Raw genomic sequence first — 20,198 nt, 5'->3', positions numbered from 1 at the left:
GTTGTGGGTTCATGAGTGGAGAGGAAATGAAGTATGAAAGCAGATCTTTTTTGGCAGCAAGCAGGTATGGATGCTACAGGCCCTGGGAAGCAAACAGAGAAAGGACAAGATTCTTCCTTCCCTCCCCACCTCCCTCCCTCCCTCCCTCTCTACCTCCCTCCTTCTCCCCCTTTCCCCCTTCCTTCCCTCCTTCTTTCCTTCCTTCCTTCCTTCCTTCCTTCCTCCCTTCCTTCCTTCCTTCCTTCCTTCCTTCCTTCCTTCCTTCCTTCCTTCCTTCCTTCCTTCGTTTCACATTTATTGATTTCTTACTCTGCCCCAGATCCTTTGTGGAGTATAGGGTAAACTTTAGTGAAAAGTACCGGATATCTTCCCCCATGGATTATACGGCATATTTCAAAAGGAAGAATAAACATGTAATTGCAATTTAATATAAGTGCTCCAAAAGGAGAAGTAGTGGGTGCTATAGGGGGTGGGGGAATGGAAGGTATTAAAATAAACCTTCCTCCAAAAATTGTTCTTAAGGGTAGTGGACAATACTTAGACAGCATTGGTGTGTTGGGGGAGAGAAAAGCCCAGAAGACTATTCCAGAGAGGAGAAACATCAGGTATGGTGTGATGGTAAATGTACTCAAAGAACTGAAAGAAATTCAAATCGGACCAGAATATTGATCGCGATTGTTAGGGAACTGGCAAGAGGTGAGGCTGAAGAGATAAATAAGGGCCAGCATGATACTAGGAATGTGAGGATGGTTCAAACTCAGGATTCTGTTGATGAAATGCAAAATATTAACAGAATAAAAGAGTAAACCCAGTATGTTCATACCAATAGATGTAGAAAAAGGTATTAGATAAAAGTTAACATTAATTTATGAAAATTTCTTAGCAAATTGAGATTAGGACAGTTTATAATGGGTATCGCCCCTAAAATGAAAAGAAACATCATGTTATACTAAAACATAAGAAGCAATCCCAGCACTTTGGAAGGCTGAGGTGAACGGATCACAAGGTCAGGAGTTTGAGACCAGCCTGGCCAACATGGTGAAACCCTGTCTCTACTAAAAGTACAAAAATTACCTGGGTGTGGTGATATGCACCTGTAGTCCCAGCTACTCAGGAGGCCGAGGCAGGAGAATTGCTTGAACCTGAGAGGCAGAGGTTGCAGTGAGCTGAGATTGTGCCATTGCACTCCAGCCTGGTGACAGAGCAAAACTACATCTCAGAAAAAAAGAAAAAAAAAAAAAAACCACATAAGTCATATGTCCTTTAAATTTGGAAAATATACTTCTAGGACCATTTTTTTGCATTATAATGGCAGTTGTAGACAAGAAATTAAGAAAGAAAAAGAAATAAGATTTAAGAATTGGAAAAAGTTCAAGAGGCTGTGTTTTGCTTAGAAAATTTCCTTCCAAACTAATAAAGAAATGATTGAATTGTAAAGGGTTAAGTCAACGTTTATGTCAACTGAAATGCTGATTAAAGCAAACATTTTAACCCACCAAACACCCCATTTGATAATATAACTTAAATGTGGCAAAAGCTTTGTATCAGTGAGTTCCGTTGTCCTTCCTTAGTATCTTTTATTATCCCATCTGTCTTCAGTTTCCTTGCCAGTTACATTTCAGTAGTCACCTGATGTGTGCATACAAACTGTAAATGACTGTGGGAATATGCTCTGTAAGTATTTTTTTTAATTATTTTAGAGTTTGCCAGTATCCAGTGATTAAAAACTACAATGACCACAAGATTTTGTTACCATAGAGTGTTTTAGAAGTTACACAGGACACTGTATGGCAATATCCTCCTTCAGATGAAAACAAACAGATATTCTATACAATGGTTTTGAATATTAATAAGTATCTTGAGAATATAAATACCACAAAACACATTACTGTAGGCATCACTGGCTCTTCGGCCTCTAATTAGTTTTCTTCACCTTGTTAGCACTGTTTGCTGGCATCGGTCACAGTCAGGCCAAACTTCATAGAAAATATTGTAAATCTTAATGTCGTGTGTACGTGCCATTTTATATAGCTCGTGTTAGATTTATACAAATTACATTCCAGGAGAACATGTAGTATTATATGACATCTCTGGGTTTATGTATTTCAACCCCTTGCTACACTATTTAGAAAATCTGTAATGTGAGAAAGATTTACTTAACTTCCCTGCAGCTTAGTTGGTCAGTACAATGTGCAAGATAACACTGATTTCACACAAACGTAGTGGAGATTAAATGACACAGGCACAGGCAAGTGCACAGTGACTGCTCCTTGGGGCTAGTAAACGTTAGCCCTTTCTCTTTATTCTTTCCATCTATAATATCAACTAATAACTCATGCTGTAGCACAGAACTCTTGATCTATCCACTGACTTAAAAGAAACAAAGCGTAGTACTTTAAATTAAGGCCACCAATTAAAAGGAAAGCTACTAAGATATAAATTTTAAGAGGTTAGGGACCATGTCTTTTTTTGTTCATTACTGTGTCTTGATAGTAGAGTACATTGCCTGTTATGCATCAGAAGCCCAGTAGAGATTTATTTAATGAATGAGTTTACTATAAGGGATATTTAATATTATATAGTACAACCACCATGTATTTTTACTGAGATAAGATTCATGTGACATAAAATTTACCATTTTAACCATTGAAAATATATGATCAGTAGCTTTAGTATAGTCACAATATTGCGCCACCATCAACATGATCTAATCCCAGAATATTTTTGTCAACCACATCCGTGCTAAAACAGTCTATACCCACTAAACAGTCATTTCTAGCTCTAATAACAGATCTATTTTCTGTTACCATGACCACCTTATTTTTATTTGCTTTTTTTTTTTTTTTTTTTTTTTTTTTTTTGAGACAGCATTGCTCTGTCACCAGGCTGGAGCGCAGTGGTGCTATCTTGGCTCACTGCAACCTCCGCCTCCCAGATTCAGGAGATTCTCCCACCTCAGCCTCCTGAGCAGCCAGGACCACAGGCGTGCACTACCATGCTCAGCTATTTTTTTCTTTTTTTGTATTTTTGTTAGAGACAGGGTTTCACCATGCTGGCCAGGATCGTCTCGATCTCTTGAACTTGTGATCTTCCCTCCTCAGCTTCCCACAGGCATCAGCCACCACGCCCAGCCCTTATTTTTAAATGAGGGGTAAGCCGAGGTTGGGGACATAGCATGACTTTCCAAATCACATAGCCAGCAAGGATGCCTTAGAGCTGGAGTATCAACTCAAGTTCAGCTCCCTTGCTGGAGCACCCTTATGCATTCCTTCATGTACAGCTCATCCGCTGATTCTTCATTAAGAAGCATAGCTCACCTTTCCCTTCTTTTTCAGGGATGTATAAGACAATAACGTTTATCCAGCCTCTCTCTGCTTGAGTGAGTGACTGACGGGAGACTTTCCATCATCCAAAATGTGTTCCAAGAGATGCTAACACTGGCAGAGCACGTACTTTGTCTCAGCCACTGTTCTAAGTGCATTGCAAACATTAGCTTAGTTTGTCCTCACTACATCTATGAGATAGGGACTAATAATCCATTTTTTACGTAAGGAAACTGGCATACACATATTTTAAGTGACTTGCCTATGACCATGCACTTGTAAATTAATAATTCAAGTATGTTATTAGGATTTCATTTTTTAAATAAGATGGATTACAAGTAACGTAGATTCAGAGAATGTGGAAATCAACAGTTAATCCAAGTTCCACATCATAGGATTTCTCTGAAAACTCACTAAAAGAATGATTCAATTGCCTTTAATGAATTGAGTCTTTAATTATTTATGAATTCCTGAGACGAGACTATGTGTTATTTCTTAGACATATTTGAACAAAAAAGCTTTAAAAGCCAATTTTTGAGTTATAATTTACATACAGTAAATAAACTCATCTAAGTGAACAATTCAATGAATTAGACAAATGGAGCCTCCACCATAATGAAGGTCAAGAACCATTTCATCAAATCCTTCCCAGAAAATTTTTCCACCCCTCCTTAAGCAACCACTGATCTGCTTTCAATTACTATAGTTGAATTTTTTATTTCCTAGAATTTTCTATGTGGAATCATACAGTATGTACTCTTTGGGTTTGTTTTTGTTTGCTCAGCATAATAATTTTATTATTATTTTTATTATTTGAGTCAGAGTCTCTCTCTGTTGCCCTGGCTGAAGGTGCAGTGGTGCAATCTCAACTCACTGCAACCTCTCCCTCCTGGGTTCAAATGATTCTTGTGCCTCAGCTTCCTGAGTAGCTGGGATTGCAGGTGCCCACTACCATGCCCAGCTGATTTTTATATGCTTAGTAGAGACTGGGTTTTACCATGCTGCCCAGGCTGATCTCGAACTCCTGACCTCAAGTGATCTGCTCTCTTAGGCCTCCCAAAGTGCTAGGATTACAGGTGTGAGCCACTGTGCCCTGCCTGATAATTTGGAGATTCATCCGTGTTGCTGCATGTTACAGCAGTTGTCAGTTCCTATTTATTTAATGAGAAAGGGTCTTGCTCTGTTGCTGGTGTGCAGTGGCACGCTCACAGTTTACTGCAGCCTTGACCTCCTCCCACCTCCGCCTCCCAAGTAGTTGGTATTACAGGGATGTGCCACCATGCCCGGCTAATTTGTGTGTGTGTGTGTGTGTGTGTGTATTTTTGTAGAGATGGGGTCTTGCCATGTTTCCCAGGCTGGTCTTGAACTCCTGGACTCAAGTGATCTGTGCACCTTGGCTTCTCGAAGTGTTGGGATTACAGATGTGACCCACCATGGTTGTCTGTTTATTTTTATTGCTGAGTAGTATTCCATTGTGTGGAAACACCGCAATGTAGTGAACTGTTTGCCTATCAATGAAAATTTTTGTTTTGTTTTGTTTTTGTGCAACATCTACTTTTAAAATCATTGACATAGATCCCTGCTGATAGCAGATGTTTAGATGCTTATGGACTCTTTTGAAGAGTAGAAGCCAGTTACGTGGCATAGTCAGCACCCCTCTTGGTCAGGTGGCAGCTGTGACATGGAAGAAAAACAAAACAACCATCAAGCGTTTTCTTCATGTCAGACATTTTGTTATTTTGGAATGAGTAGGAAGTCATCCTGAGAATCACATCAAGAAGTATTTTGTGGAAAGGATGTGTGTGTGTGTGCACACGCGCACACACACGCACACATGCATGGGTGCATGTGTATGCTTGTGCTCTGTATTAACTACAGAGAGAGGCAAAAGAAACCTTTACCTCTCTCTGTATGAATTGAGCAGGTTTTTGTGACAAAATATTAATCTAGCTTCAGTCTGTAGATTGATGGCAAGTGCTTTGTTGAATGTAATTAATAAATATGAAGGATTAGATATTGAGTCTGATATCCGTTGACCTTGTAATTCTACAGACCTTACAGGCAATAAAATATCCCTGTATGTTGTACTGAATCTATGTCTTGTTTTCACAATTATCTTTGTTACCAGTCTCACTCAGTTACCATTCCAGAGAGCTCATCTTCCCTATTACAGCGCTAATAAATTAGGGGTTCCATAAGTGCCTTTGTTCAGATTCATTTTCTTCTTTCAGTTAATGAACAGCCATCTGCAGCTGCTCCTCTATCTTAATCCATCTGCATGAAGATGCCATTGTTATATACAGCATTCTATAAATATTGCTATGTTGGCAAGCTGACTGCAGATGGGGGGGGATATTTTTATTATTATTATCCCTGATTAAGAGAGAGGCCAGATTGACAACACAAGGGCTCTGAGGTCCCTTCTCTTCTGTAAATTGTCTGTTCACATAATTATATTTCTAGTAACAATATTACTGTATGCATTACAATCATTATTGTGGTTGTTTGTAACTTGCTGAGTACCACTTCTGTGTTCTGCATTGTATAAGACACAGCATGTAGGAAGACAGAGTTCAGATTTGAAAGTATTAAATATTCTTATTGTAGAAAGGAATCTTGTCAGCCTCACAGAACCGAGCTGTTAAAGTGAATATGGTTTCTTGTGCCACATTTACATGCCATGGACTGTAACAAAGGAGTTGCACCATTGATATGCCTCTTACACAGTGAGACTGGCCTGAAACTTCTAAAGTAAAGCAATGCATTAGAAGAGAAATATCTTAATTGAAATTCAGAATATGAATTTTTTTTTTAGGATGAGGTTTCATTCTTGTTACCTAGGTTAAAGTGCAATGGTGGAGTCCCTGCTCACTGCAACCTCCACTTCCTGAGTTCAAGCAATTCTCCTGCTTCAGCCTCTCGAGTAGCTGGAATTACAGACAGGTGTTGCCATGCCCAGCTTATTTTGTATTTTTAGTAGAGATGAGGTTTCACCATGTTGGTCAGACTGGTCTTGAACTCCTGACCTCAGGTGATTCGCCCGCCTCAGCCTCCCAAACTGCTGGGAATGAATGCCTTTTTAAAATGAGAGCTTGAGAAAGGACAGGTTCACAATTAGTAGAACTTTCATCACCAATGACTAGGGCTATTTCTACCCAATAAAGTCAAAGAAAAAACTATCATCAAGTTGTTTTGGGAAAAAAATCCATTTGTTGTAGGCCTAATACAGGCAAATCATTATGTTGTGTGCTTATTCACAGTTGCAGGTAAGACAGACACATCTTACCCACAATTGTGAGGAGGGTGAGTTCTAGTGGACCTAAACAGACACGGAACAAGAAACCACAGTTGTAATTATGCAAGAAAAGTGCAGGATGCTGGGGAGCAGGCAATGGGAACACCCATGGGGGAAAGCCATTCCAGCAGTTGGCCTGTAGTAGGTTGGATAATGGCTCCCTAAAGGTACATCCACATCCTAATCCCTTGAGCCTATCAGTGTTACCCGATTTGAAAACAAGGATCTTTTCAGTGTGATTAAATTGAAACCTTGAGACAGAGAGATCTTTATTAAATTATTGAATTATTGTCTACCTAGAGGCCCCAGAGGGAACATGGCCCTGCTGACACCATGATTTTCAACTTCTGGCCTCTAAAACTGTGAGAAAATGAGTTTCTGTTGTTTTAATCCTCCCCATTTGTAGGAATTTGTTACAGCAGCCCTGGGCACTAACACACAGCTATGTTTTATTTCTCCTGTTATTTCTGAGAGGTAGAGTTAAGATAGGAGACTCTTCTAGTTTTCTGATCTCTTTTATACATGATAATTAGACTTCCATGCAATTAGATCAGTGGTGTTTGCTAGCAGGAGAGTCCTAATCCAGGAATATCTTTAGAAGAATGTCTCCAGTTTAGGACTGCTTACGGTCAACAAACCTAAGTTCTAGGGATTTATGAGTCATGGATTCCCAAAGAATGTACGTGTCCCTGGAGGTATACAATCGAGATATTTCATAACTTAAATACAAACCTCACATGTAGATCATGCCTAAGATTCTGGGTTCAAGGGTGTATGTCTGATGCCGGAGGGAAGGAAGGCTCTGAGAGACACATGAGATATCTCTGACCTATTGAATTTGTCTGTGGTTGTGGTGGTTTGCATTCTAAAAATTATTAGTGAACTTGATAGAGGGTAAAATCTATGATTTACATGAGACTGATTTGACAATCTGACACCTAACAAGCTGAAGGTAGGAACCACTGTGAGAATCATCTCAGAAAAAGTTATGTGTAAGCTAATATCTGAAGAAGGGATAGTTATTAGCCCATAGAAAGAATTCTAAAATGACTCCCCAGGATTTTCTATTTATTTATATTTATATATATTTTTAGATAGGGTCCCACTCTGTCATATAGGCTGGAGTGCAGTGGTGCAATCACGACTCACTACAGCTTCCACCTCCCAGGCTAAAGCAATCCTCCTACCTTAGTCTCTCGTGTAGCTGGGACTACAGATGTACACCACCTTGCCTGGCTAGGTTTTTGGTTGGTTATTTGTTTGTTTTGTTTTTTTGTTTTTGTATGTTTGGAAGATACGGGCTTTGCCATGTTGCCCAGGCTGGTCTCAAACTCCTGATTTCAAGCGATTTGCCCAACTAGGTCTCCCAAAGTGCTGGGATTACAGGTGTGAACCACCACACCTGGACCCCCAAGATTTTCTTACTCCACTGCTATATGCACCCTGAATAGCACACTTCACCTGAGTGTGGGCAAGACCTGTTAATATGATGGGAGAACCCCTTCTTTGGCTATATTATGTTATATGGCAAAGGTGGTAGAAACTCTGTGGTTATGCTACGTTATGTAAGATTCTGTCAAAGCTGACTGAATATTCTCCCACTGGCCTTGAAAAAAGTGATCTGTCCTGTGGTGAGAAGGTCTGTGAGAAGACCATGCGGCAAACACCTGAAGGTGGCTGCTAGCTATTGACAGCAACCCCTAGCCAACAGTTAGCTGGAAAACAGAGACCTCAGTTATACAACATCCAGGAGCTAAGTTGTGTCTCTGTGAGTTTGGAAGGAGCTTCTTCTCTGTTGTACAGATGAGAATGCAACTCTCCTGCCAACTTGAGTGCAATGTGGCAAGACTCTGAAAAGAGGATCCAGTTAAGCCATGCCCAGAGTCCTGACCTGCAGAAACCACAAGATAACAAATACGTGTTTTTCAATGTTGCTATATTTGTGAGAGGCGGTTAGACAGCAATGAAAAACTAATACACACATTGAAAGAGTGTGAAGTTGGGTAGAGTAGTCAGCTAGATGTTGCTGAGGGTGCAAGAACCCTAATGCAAGACAAGACTTGACGTGGTACAGGAGGTAAAGAAGTCTTGTATGACTGGGATTCGCTGACTGAAGAGGGGAGCGTCTGCAATGAGGTGAAGAGGGAGGCACAGAAAGATGGCCCAAGATTCATGTTAAGAATTTTATATTTTGTCAGTGCAATGAGAAGCATTTGAAGGTTTTAAAGCAGTGAAGTGATATCATTGAGCTTGAGATTTTTGCAAGATCACTATATCAGTTTGCTATTGCTGCTGTAACAAATTACCACAAGTGGTAGTTTAAAGCAACGCCAGTTTATCGTCTTACATTTCTGTGTGTGGTAGGAGTCTAACATGGCTTTCAGTGAGTTAGAAAAGCAAAGTGATGTCTGGGCTGTGTTCTTTGTGAAGATTCTAGGCAAGAAGTGAATGTTGCTTTTTTGAGCTACAGAGTCCACCAGAATTCCTTGACTCGTGCCCCTCCTATTTCATCTTCAAAACCAATAATGTTTAATCTCTCTGACTACAGGCTGGAAAGGTGGTTAAGTTTCAAGGACTCATGATTAGATTGAATCCACCCAGATAGACCAGTGTAATCTCCCATCTCAAGGTCCTGAATTTAACTACACCTGCAAAGTCCCTTTTGCTATCTAATTTAACATATTATTAAATTCCAGGGATTAAAATGTGGGCTTCTTTTGGTGCCATTATTCTGCCTACCATAATCAAACTGAATGCCTGCAGACAACGAAATAGAGAGAGGCAAGAGGTGACATGGGAGACAGGGTAGGACTATCCCAGTAGTCCAGCAGAGACGTTATGGGAGCTCAAACCAGAGTGGTGGCAATAGAAATGGATGCATCTGGTCACATTTGTAACATATTCGGGTTGTATCTACAGTGTTTGATGTGAATGTAGGAACAGAAAGAAACAGAAATCAAGGATGACTCAGGATTTTGACTTTAGGTTTGTGTAGATGGTAGCAGCAACATTTTCTGAGTAAGGAAGTACTAGATAGGCAGCCAAACCGGGGTAATACTGGAATTGAAGCTGGTTTACACCCCACTCTTTCTGTGCCAGATAGATTCCTTTTGCTCTGTCAGATTGAGTTTCCTTCTTTCATCACTCTACTCTTTGCTCGAGGTGACTGACCTTTTTGTCTTTCATCAATAGGCTTCTTTGCCCTCATGCTTTGAGTTGGTTTCAGTGAATGGATCAGAGGAAAACAAGCAAAGGAAGAGAGGAAAGCAAGACCTGGATATTTATTCCATTGGGTCTCTTCCTGCAGGATTATCTTGGGTTGGGTTGGCCTCATACCACTATCAGACAGCCCTGCTTATTACACAGCTCTCTCTCTCTTTCCCTCCTCTCTCTCTCTCTCTCTCTCTCTCTCTTTCTCTCTCTGTCTCTCTCTGTCTCTCATCTTGTAATCACTTCCTTTCCTTGCCTTTTAGACCCAGGAGTGCTAATAGCTTCCTGCTGTTACCAGGCCTACAACAATGAGTCAGCCCTTGTTTCTTTTTCTACACCTTGTCTATAATTTTGCAGATAGATCCCTCATTAAAATTTCTTCTGTTTCCTGCCAGTAGCCTAAGTGATACATGTTCAGTTTTAGACATACTGTTTTCAAGGTGACTTTAAGGCATCTCAGTGGAAATTTGGATGGTAGGAACTCAGAAGCAAGATGTGAACTGGAGATATGAATATGGATGTTACCATCATAGTGATAATAATAGGAATGTTGGCAACTGATCAGATCATTTAGGAAGAAACCCCTTAGTTAAAAGAAGGAAAAAGCCTAGGATAAGAGCACAGAGGAGTTCCAATAGTAAAAGATGGGGGAGATGGAGAGAAGCAAAGGAGACTGAGTAGAATTAGCCAGAAAAGTGAAAGAGAAGCCAAGACAAAAGGATGCCCTTAAAAAAAAAGAACAAAAAGATTTTAAACATGGAACTGGTCAAGTGATGCTGACCAGAAGACACTGAAAAGTGACCATTGGATCGTACAATGCAGATTATGTATTTCATATGTATGTATTAACAATTCACCCTGTGGAGTAATTTGCTAGGTGCCAATGACATGTTAGGTATAACTTAGTTCTCAAGTTAATGAAATTTCTCATGCAGCTGGACAGTCAACTCATAAATGTATCAATTTAAAAACAGTACAGAGTTCAATGAAAGAAAGAAAATAATATTCCCTCTCATTTACTGGGGTATATTTAGATGTTGGAAAGTCTGCTAAGAGCAATATATACATTACTTCATTCTAATTTTTGCAAACCTACTGTGAGATATTTTACTATTATTAGTTTCATGTTAATTTTTTCACAGGAAAGGAAATTGATACTTGGAGACAATCACTAATTTCTTAATACCTATGCCTAGTAAATAAAAGTAGATCTGGTTGACACCAAAACCTGGGCTTTTAACATATATTTTAGGGTACAAATTCATTAAAACAACAGTCTATCACCTTGTTAAGAATATTTAAAATATGGGCTTTAAATTCTGTATAACTCTCTAAAGCTTTTAAACATATTTTTAGATTCACGTGTATTAGGTCATTCTCACATTGCTACAAATACCTGAGACTGTGTAATTTATAAAGGAAAAAGGTTTAATTGGCTTATGGTTCTGCAGACCATACAGGAAGCATGATGACACCTGCCTCTCAGGAGGCCTCATGGAGCTTTCACTCATGGTGGAAGGAGGAGTGGGAGCAGACGCTTCACATGGTGAAAAGGGAGCAAGAAAGAGTGAGAAGGAAGGTGCTACACACTTTCAAAAAACCAGATCTCACAAAAACTCACTATCATGAGGACAGTAGCAAGGGGAATAATGCTAAGGTATTCATGAGAAATATGCTCCCTGATCCAATCATTTCACTGCAGGGTCCCATGTCCAATTCAAGGGATTACAACTCAGCATGAGATTTGGGGAGGGACACACAAAACTATATCACACAGAAAGTTGCAAAAGCACAGAGAGATTCCAAGTGCCTCTTACCCAATTCCCCAATAGGTGCATATTAAGAGCTATAGTACAGTACCCAACCAGGAAATTTACATTGGGTACAACATGTATGCATAATTTTATGACATCACATGCATACATTGTACAACAATCATAATAATCAAGATACATAACTAGTCCATCAGCACAGATGTTTTCACACTATCCCTTTATAATCACTTTCACCATTCACCCCACCACCATCTCTGACTCCCAGCAACTACTAATCTGTTATTCATCTCCACAATTTTGTCACTTTTAAAATGTTATATAAACAGAATCATGCAGTATAAGACCATTTAGTATTGGCTCTTCTCGTTGAGCATTTCATTGAAACCCATTCAAGTCATTTTATGTATCAAAAATCCATTCCTTTTTATTGCTGAGTGGTATTTCATTACGGAGGTACTACAGTTCGTTTAACCATTCACCTATTGAAGGACATTTTGGTTGCTTCCAGTTTGTGGGTTTACGCTCCCCAATTTCTGTGCCAGATAGCTAGCTACCTTTTGCTCTTTCAGATTAGATTGAATCCACCCAGAGAAGCCAGCATAATCTTATATATTTAAAAATAAAGCAGCCAAGAACATTTGCACGCAGTTTCTGTATGGACATTGGTTTTTCTTTCTCTAATATGAGTGCTCAGAAGAGCAATTGCTTCATTGTACAATAAGTACATACTTACTTTTTAAAAGAAAATGCCAAAAAATTTCCCAGAGTGGCTGTTTGCTCTTACATCCCCATCAACAAAGTATGAAAGATGAAGTTTTTCAGTTTTTCAGCCTCTTCATCAGGCTTTGGTATTCATTTTTTTTTTTTTTTTCATTTTAGCTGTTCTAATAGGTATACAATGATACTCATTGTGGACTTAATTTGCATTTCTTTAATAGCCAGTGATGTTGAGCATCTTTTCATGGGCTTTGTTGCTGTGTCATCTTTATATCTTTTGTGATAAAATGTTCTTTCATGTCTTTTCTTTCTAATTGAATTGTTTTGTTTTTGATGTTGAATTTTGAGAGTTCTTTACATATGGTAGATATGAATCCTTTGTCAGATATATGATTTACAATTTTTTTATTCAGTCTTTAGTTGGTCTTTTTATCATCCTAACAAGGTCTTTCACAGAACATACATTTTAAATTAATGTTTATATAATATATATATATATAATTTGTATATATGTATACATATGATATTTTATATATATATATATATATATATATATATATATATATATATATACATATGCAATATAAAACTATAGAGACACTAGTACAGGTCTTTTCCAATGACATTATTGTCTGGATCAGAAATTTTGCTAGTTTATTTTTTTCTTTTTTTTTCAGGTGGTCTTGCTCTGTTTCCCAGGCTGGACTGCAGTGGTGCGACCTCGGCTCATTGCAACCTCCACCTCCCAGGTTCAAGTGATTCTCCTACCTCAGTCTCCTGAGTAGATGGGACTACAGGTACACACCACCATGCCAAACTCATTTTTGTATTTTTAGTAGAGACGTGGTTTCACCATATTGATCAGGATGGTCTCGATCGCTTGACCTTGTGATCCACCTGCCTTGGCCTCCCAAGGTGCCGAGATTACAGGCTTGAGCCACTGTGCCTGGCCAAGTGTTTGTAAGTTATGCCTTGGCAGTAGCAGGTAAGATGGCAAATGCAATGGCTTGTTCTATATCAGGTGCTTTAGAGTAACGTGCACCCGAAATACAGAGAAGCAAGTGGGCAAAGTGCTCCTAATCCATGTCAGTTACACATTAAGATAGCCTATACTTTATAAGACTTTTGAAGCACTTCATTCAGGATAGAAACTCTTTCATAAGCAGCGTAAGAATGACTAGAGTCTGAGATTAAGAAAATTGGAAGGTGATATTCAAAGAGCTAGAAGTTATACACTGTAGCTTAATGCACTTTGTTTAGGTATCAACGTTTATAAGAAATATCTGTGCTACATTTCATAGTTGATTAAATGAAACACATACATAGGAAAGCAATATCTAAACTTTCAAGGACTGTAGACATCATTAAAAAGGTAAATTTATGAGGTAGCTAGATTTATGGTAGCAGTAAACTGAAAATAAAGACTCTTGTCTATCTTTTCCAATTGTCTGGATTTTATTTGTTTATTCTTCTTGATTAAGTATCATTAGGAGGGTTAACATAAAACAAGAAGATGATCACTTTTGCTTCTCAGTCTCTGATTCAGTGTTACTAATTCTAGACTTCACCTCCTAGATAGACTGTATATTACAACTATATATGATATTGCTTTAATTACTGTCTGGCTGATGCTGGGTGGTGGCACCTGCCTCTTTGCTGGCGTGTTCTCTCTCTGGCTCACTTTAGTTCCTATACATATAAAATCTCTTAATCTCTATTAACTAAGTGGAAATAGTTTTCCTTGGCATGCTTTAAAAAAAAAAAGTCACAAAGACTAACTCTAGCAGTAACAAAATACTCTTGGGTTCTAAAACCAGCTTGTCTCTACAAAACAGCTTCAATATTTTATTTGAAATAGCTTCTTAATATACATCTAGAAGATATGCCCAAATTTTTAATTCAGTGATTGTCTTCAGTAATATATATTCAGAACTCAATTTCCAGGAATTGTTTTCTAAAGATGCTTGCTTGAACTGCAAAAAAGAGGCAATTTTGCAATTAATGAATTTGTAGCATAAAGGATATTCCACAAAGTAACTCTGATTTTCTCCCTTTTCTTTATGAGCTGCCAGCTTTGGGCAAAATAAACTTTTCCGGTAGCGACTGACTTGCAGATACTTAGACCACCGTTCCCATGAGGAAGAGGTCAGCAATTAGGTAAGGTGCTGGTGGATTAACCTTAACACCAGGGACTGTTCAGCTGGGGCTTAGAGTTCATTTTGTTCTTTCAATTAAGTTCCTAACAGATTCTTGAGGAAATAAGGGGAAAAGGGCAAACTGGCTTGAAAACCAGCACACACTAGTGAGGGCAAGAATCATAGTAACGAAAATGTATTCCAGATATGTCTTTCTAAAATCCATAAAACAACATGTCATAGAAAGGGCAGAACTTAGAAATGACAAAACAATATCCTCTTAGTCCAGTGATGAAATTATTTATTCTGGTGGGTGGCACTTCCAGGAATATATTTTATAAATTAAACACTTATAATAAAACATTAACCTAATTTATCCCAAGAATGTCTGTTGAATCTCTTTCTTTCTTTTATGGTAGAGAGAGTGAAGTTAGTGGCAGTTTGCCATGGTTATGTGATATCCTGGCAAGAAAATGCCTCATGTTATATCACAAACATATGGTCTGGTAATGGCTTTATATTATATTACTTTACTGCTTTATTCCCATTTTTAGGAGACCTCTTTTAGACAAGAGCAGTATGTTTTCTTGTCGACCTATCACATCAACTGTTAACACATGTCTCTACTTTTAGAGTTCACAATAGTTAAAAAGTTAAAAACGTAACCTTATGTTACTTGTGACCTAAATTTTGACTATGCAGTAAAGTTGATCACTGGAGCTCATCTGTGTTGAAGTTATGGGTTCTCTGTTTTCCTTTCAACTAATGAATTCTCTCTTTCTTTTTGATGGTTCATGTTCCTTAAGTTACAAATGACTAAACTGGAATATGCAAAAAATATGGTGACCAGGATGGTAAGATGACTCCAAACTTAAGGTTGCAAGCTAGCCTCCCATAAGCCAGATCTGGCCCACATATGTGTTTCATTTGGCTTACAGAGTGTTTAAATATTTTTCTGAATTAGTTGCCAACATTTAAAAATTGAGATTGAAACATTTAAAAATCAAGATTCAAATTGAAATCTTGATCTCCAGGTTGTTTGAAAAAAAAATCACTGGCAACCCTGACCACCACGTTCCACATGGCGACAACTGGCAGGTGCTGGGTGGCATCTGCCTCTTTCCTGGGGTGTTGCCTTTCTGGCTCACTTCAATCCCATCCAACGTGCACAACAAATGGGATTTGTGTACATTAGATGTCTCACCCATGCTGATGTCTGAGTTAGAGACTCTTCTTTTCAATGATGTCATATGGGAACTTTGGGAAAAATTGATAATGTGTGGCCTTGAGAAATAAATAATCATGAAAGACAAGTAGCTATCTTCAAATATCTGAACGGTTGTACCTGGAAGGTGTGAATAGGTAAGTAAAGTACTGTGGTCTCAGAAGGCAGAAAAAATTGAAAATAAGGCAGAAGTCTCCCATGCAGCAATGATATCTTGAATGGTGGTCTGGCCACAGAAGGAATGAGCTAGGATAAAGATAGACCCCCACCACCGAAAGGGTACAAGTGGGAGGTGGGCATGGGGAATAGCATGGGCTGGTGAGCTGACCGGTGGCCTCCAAGGCCCCGCCAGATCCATGAATCTGTACAACGAGGTTTTAAAACAAACTCATTCTTTTTGGAGCTGTAAGTGGAGGCTCTGCTAATTGAAAAGAAAATTTGAATTTTAAAATATTAAGTGAACATATAGGTCTTTGGCATATTTTTGGACTCACTGGGATAAGGTCTAGTGAATGCCAATGTTATCCTTCTGAATCACAGGCAGCCTCCTGATTAGATTTGTGTCAGTGTGTTACTCTCTAGTCATAGGGCATTTGATTTCCTTTCTAACAACACATGGCAATCAGATGTACAGTTTTCCTTCTGGGGAAAAACACTGATTATTTAAAAAACAGTAACATCAGCACAACTGTCAGAAAAAGGAAAAAAAGCACAGCGGTACTGAAAATCACTCTGAAGCTTTTATTTGCTGAAGGGAGTAAAGAAAGAATATATAATGTCCTTAACGTGTTTACAAACCACTGAAAAATTACAATAATTGCCTTGTAAATAAACAGCTATTGAGAAAGCCTAAAATTGGTGTAGGCAGATCTTTCCCCATTAAGGTTTTGCCTTTTTACATAGACTAGGCATTGGCAAACGGAAGGTCTGCAGGCCAAATCCAGCCCATAACGGGTTTTTGCAAATAAAGCTTTATTGGAACATACACACACATTTGTTCACATATTGTTTATGGCTAGTTTTGCATTGCAATGGCAGAGTTGAGTCCCATAGTCTTCCTGTTATTCAACAGGCAGGGAGATATGTTTCAAGGCCCCTGATGGGGATGTCTGAAACCACAGAGCATTAGGAAACCTAGGTAGAGTATGTTTTTGTCTGTACATACATACCTATGACAAAGTTTTAGGTGTGACAGCAAAACTACCATACATTTCTTTTTTTCTTCTTCACAATTTCACGGATAGAAGATTCGTTCTCATTGTAGGTCTTAGCAACCTCAGCGTATGATTTTTTTTATTTCTTTAAGTCAAGAACTTTCCCCTTTTTCACATAAAGGAAACCTTTTCCTGTTCCTTTTTGGCATATCCAAATTGCCAGCATCACTCTTTTTGCTCTTTGGGGCAATAATTAAGTAAAATAAGAGTCACTTGAATACAAACACTGCAATACCAAAACAGTCAATGTGATAACAGAGAGGGCTACCAAGGGACTCACGGGTGGGGAGTGTAGACAGTGTGGATAGGCTGGAAAAGGGGAAGATTCATGTCCTGGGTGGGATGGAGCCAGATGGCAAGGGATTTCAGCACACTACACACAATGACGTGCATTTTGGAACTTAGGAATTATTTATATTCTGGAATTTTCCATTTAATATTTTCCAACTGCAGTTGACAGATATCTGAAACTTCAGAAAGTGACACCATGGATAACGGGAGACTACTGGAGTTCCAACACAGACTATCTGGCCCCCAGACCTAAAGATTTATTTTCTGGTCCTTGACAGAAACAGTTCACTGATCCTTGACATAGACTAGCTAATGTATACGATTTTATATAACTGTTACTTGCCAGTAAAACAAAAAGTCAAGTGAGGTCTCTATCTTGATGCTCCTACAGAAGAAAATACTCTTACTTTCTCATTTAGGGGGTAAATAAAAAGTAGCTTTTTATTTTCGTCTTTTGGCTTCTAGATTTTTGTTTTCATCTCGCAGCCTCTGAGACACAAATTCAACACCTTTGCATTTTCACACAAAGAACACATGTGTGCAGAAGTATCGGGGAGTTATGTACAGTTCACTAAAGTGTTTAGGGGAGGTGCGAAGTGGAAGAGAGGTGTCACCTTCCCCTAGTAAGCATTTTTAAATCCCTTTTAAAACTTCTTTCAGAATTCTTTTTGTCTGAAAGCTGTTAAAAACTCAGCAACTAGAAGTTTTTTTTTTTAACCAATTTTGATTATCCCCAAGGTAAGAGAGACGAAGAAATACAAGATGGTTATTTTCTTTCCAAAATTGCCTTCGTTTTCATTTCTGTTTCTTTTGGAGATGAGTAGAGGACTCTTCACAGTTTTAAGCCTGTAATATCTGGTTAAAACATGAGGATCACTAGTCTAGAGGACTGAGCTTGTTCATTAATGTGCTATCGCCTAGTTTCCTTAGTAATATGTTTCACACACATTCTAGAGAAGTGGCAATATCACTTGTGCTGCTGAGATTTACAGTTATCCTAGAAATTATATTTTGCATGATGGAAGAAGAATATATTGTTGCTAAATATAATCTGTATATACAGTGTAATGAATGGTATTTACTCAAAATTTGAATATACTAAGGACTTCTGCTGCTGCAGTATGCCAACATAGGTATTGTGAAAAACCTTCCTGCTCCAACATTTGGAAATACTAGATAAGATATAAACATCTCTTTAAATGCACAGATGAGCTCACAGGTAAAGGAAATCCATAAGGACCAAAAGCTAAGAGAGGAGCCCCAAACGTTTTTCTTTCTTATCTTTCTTCTATGTAGCATGAACCTTCTTGGATCTCCTCAGGGAATGTCAACTTCTCTCTATTATACAGAGCCCTTTGACTCTGTCCCAGTTCGTACCATCACACTTCCATACAAATTTTCCACTGAAAGAAAAGTTGTTCTTCTTTCCAACTACTTTGGAACCACTGCTTGGAATGGCATTAAGTGGATGGCATGATGCCAATCACCTTAAACAGAAAGAGATTAAGTGTCTTGTACCAGACTGGCAACCTGCCATCGCCCCAGTACCATCCCAACCAGTGGTTCCAAAGTATTTCTATAAACAAGTGCACTGCTCACCCCAAGAAGAAATCTATTATATGATTTGTTTTGGCCATTTCATGATCTGAATTAGAAAAAGAGTCATGTGAATTGATAGAGCTGAAATTGGTCTTCTGTGAGGCAAAGTGGGCATCGTGTGGTCCTTTCTTTCCCTTGAATAGAGGATTCTCAGAGAAGCAGCACTCGGGTGGCGGGGGCAATAAGGAGGACAGAGCTGGTCAACACATTCCCAATAGTTCAAAAGTCGTCTCTTGCATTAGCTCCAGAATCTTCTCTTATCTACTCCATGTACTCATTGAAAAGTACCTCTGACGGTGACTTCACAGGCCAGTGTGCACAAGTGAGTAGGAATCAGTCTGAATAGAGAATGAGGGACTGTGAAAAGAAAGTGTAAGAATGTATCATTAATTTGAACACTGTCCATGTCAAAGAGGGCTTTTCTGGGGTCCAAATGAGGCATGAAAGATGCCTTGATGAACCAATGGGAAAACTGGGACATCAAGAGGTTATGTTGAAATAGCTAAAGTTTCTGAGGCTGAGTTTAGTTCATTCTGACTCATCCTTCATTCCTTATCAGAAGCTCAGGTATCACTTCTTTAAAGGAGAGTTTCCTGACACCCCTAAAATCTCTATCAGGTCCCCTTGTCATTCCCTCTTGTAACTCCTAAATTTGCTTCCTTTGTGCAGCTTGTGATAATTGTAATTGCATAAGTAATTAATTGTGCAATTCATTGCTTAACACATACCTCCCCTCTGAAAGCACGTTGCATAAAAGCAAAGACCTTGTTGGTCTCATTCACTGCTCTATTTTCAGTGCCTAGCACATGTCAGGTACAGAGTTGGTACGGTTAAGTGAAAGAGCTATAAAATTACTGCAATGACAAGTTTATAGCAATTATAACATTACATCTATTCATGATACACCTTTTAGCAGTGCTTTTCAAATTTTTAAAAACCACCATCCAGCTAGAAACACATTATACATTCTGATTTGGTAGGTACACATATACACATGAAATCAAAACAAACAAACAACAACAAAATAAAATATTGCTCTAAACTAAAATAACAATCAGCACACAGGTAGATTATTCTTAAATTTTCTAATTAATTCTATTTCTGTTTTTAAAAGTGCTAGTCATGACCCTCTGAATTGATTTCATGACCTATTTATGAATTGTAACTTCTGGTTTGAAAAACCCTGCCCTAGGGAATTTCATAATCATAAGATGCAATTGGATATTGAATGTGTTTAAACTTTGCTTTCATTTGTCTGTCCCTATATATTTCATAGAATTTAGAGAAATTCTAGATACAGCACAAATACTTGTTAGGGGCTCCAAAATTCCTTAAATTAACATTCAGTTGGTGAAGCCCCACTGTGGGTACTTACAGGCAGAGGACGCTGTAGGGCAGATGGCCCACTATGCCA

This window comes from Saimiri boliviensis, chromosome 12 (genome assembly GCF_048565385.1).
Source record: "Saimiri boliviensis isolate mSaiBol1 chromosome 12, mSaiBol1.pri, whole genome shotgun sequence".
Taxonomy (NCBI): Eukaryota; Metazoa; Chordata; class Mammalia; order Primates; family Cebidae; genus Saimiri; species Saimiri boliviensis.
Note: the sequence above shows the minus strand (reverse complement) of the source record.